The sequence below is a fragment of the Galeopterus variegatus genome, unplaced genomic scaffold (assembly GCF_000696425.1).
Source record: "Galeopterus variegatus unplaced genomic scaffold, G_variegatus-3.0.2 Scaffold172, whole genome shotgun sequence".
Classification (NCBI taxonomy): domain Eukaryota; kingdom Metazoa; phylum Chordata; class Mammalia; order Dermoptera; family Cynocephalidae; genus Galeopterus; species Galeopterus variegatus.
This window is the reverse complement of record NW_007726283.1, coordinates 448056-449847: the sequence shown is the minus strand read 5'-3', so window position 1 is coordinate 449847 and position 1792 is coordinate 448056. Positions and strand designations below refer to the sequence as shown.

Below are 1792 nucleotides of genomic sequence, written 5' to 3'. Positions count from 1 at the left end.
TAACTGCTAACCCCTGGTTATGTTACAGAAAAAAAGTGAAAATATTGTATAACTGTCAACATATATCGAGTGCTTATTAGGTACAGGCACTGTTGTTCTAAGAGTGTTGTATTATCTTATTTATTCTCAGAACAACCTTTTGAGGGGAAATCTTTTTGTACCTTTTGAGGAAACTAAAGCACAGAAATGTTAAGCAAATCGTCCATGGTCAACCCAGCTTCTAAGCATTAAGTCTAAGACCTGAATCCAGGCATATGACTGTAATGGCTGCACTTTTTCCATGATATCAGACTGCCTCTTTCTGTAGGATCTATACTGTATTCTATATTTCCACAAATATAGGCATTGTGCTAATCTTTAGAAATGGGACATATGGTTGGACATGATTTTCAAATGATCAGTTTTAGCTTAAATAATATAACCAATAAGCAAGTATGCAGTTGCTAACTGTAAACACTTTTCAATTCTGCTATATGCTTGAAATAAATTTTATTTATTTTTTATAATAAAATGTGAGAAGATTTTGATAATGTAAAATGAACATATGCATATATGTGTACTAAAAATCTGATTTTGAAGGAAGAGATTTTTGCTAAACCATTTTTACTTGTTTCTGATGGCAACTATATCAAAGTCCAAAACTTGATTCAGTTCACCATAAACATTGTTGAAAGAAGAATGGTTGGGTAAAGAAACTAGGAAGACAGGAGATATTTAAAGAGGGAAATTTGAAAGAGAAATGGTTTAAATTTAGGAAGAATCAGAAATGTTATCAATTACATATCTTTTGCTTTTTTCAAACCTATCTTTAGATAAACTGATATAGTATATTATATATTTTAGTCAAAAAACATTTGTTTTATATAAATGTTAATAGCATTAGGAGAAAGTATAAACCAAATTCTTATCCCAAAATAATCTAAATACCTCTGCTTTTATTGATTATTGAATTCTTCTTTTCATGTAAATTATTTCATTTTGAACCTTAAAATAAGATTTATCTAATCTTGTCTTCTTCCGAGAATAATGATGCTAAGTCATTTAAAAATTAAATCAAAATAATTCAGATAATCTGCTGGAATATTGCTATTGCATGAATTGAAATGGATTTCCCCCAAATTTGCCACTTTCATAATTACTCGCCCCCTTTTTTATCACATTGCTTAATTACATATAATCATATTTGGTTGACAGTCTTATGCACAACGTAGCTCTCAGAGATTGATTGATGTCCTAATTTATGCTTAATTGCAAGTGTCTGAGAAGGTTGACACAATTTAACAGCCTGAAATGTGCTTTGTAAATAAGCATAAATTACCAAAACTTTTAAACATTTAACCTTTAAGATCATCATTAAATCAATCATAAGTTAAATGAGGGGAAAACGTTCCTAGAATATTTAAGATAAACTGCATCTAGATTATTTAAAATGGAGAGAAAACATCTGTATTTGCAGAAGAATGTTCTTTATTACTTACCTAACTTTCTGTGTGTTAACTTAGGTCATTTCCTTAAATAGAGCTATTCTATGTATTACATGACAAATATCCATTATGAATTTCACCAATTGTATTAAAGTAGATAATTTCATATGAAAAAAATTCTAAATGTCAAACTTTCCTGTATCATAGTGAACTATGCCACATTTTTCTTTTATATAATTTTTTAAAACTCCAGGGAGAAGTTTGTCATTGAAAAAATAACTTTATGTCTGAGGGTAAAATCTTGCAGAATTTTAAACTTATTCTACTTGTGCATGTTGATAAAAGCTCGCTTTTATTTTTGAGGTTGA

At 29.0% G+C, this 1792-nt stretch overlaps 1 protein-coding gene across 1 annotated transcript in view; it reads left to right on the top strand.

The window, feature by feature from the left end:
- DNAH7 (dynein, axonemal, heavy chain 7) overlaps positions 1–1792 on the top strand; it is a 250129-nt gene that overhangs the window by 149481 nt on the left and 98856 nt on the right. The window lies entirely within an intron of this gene.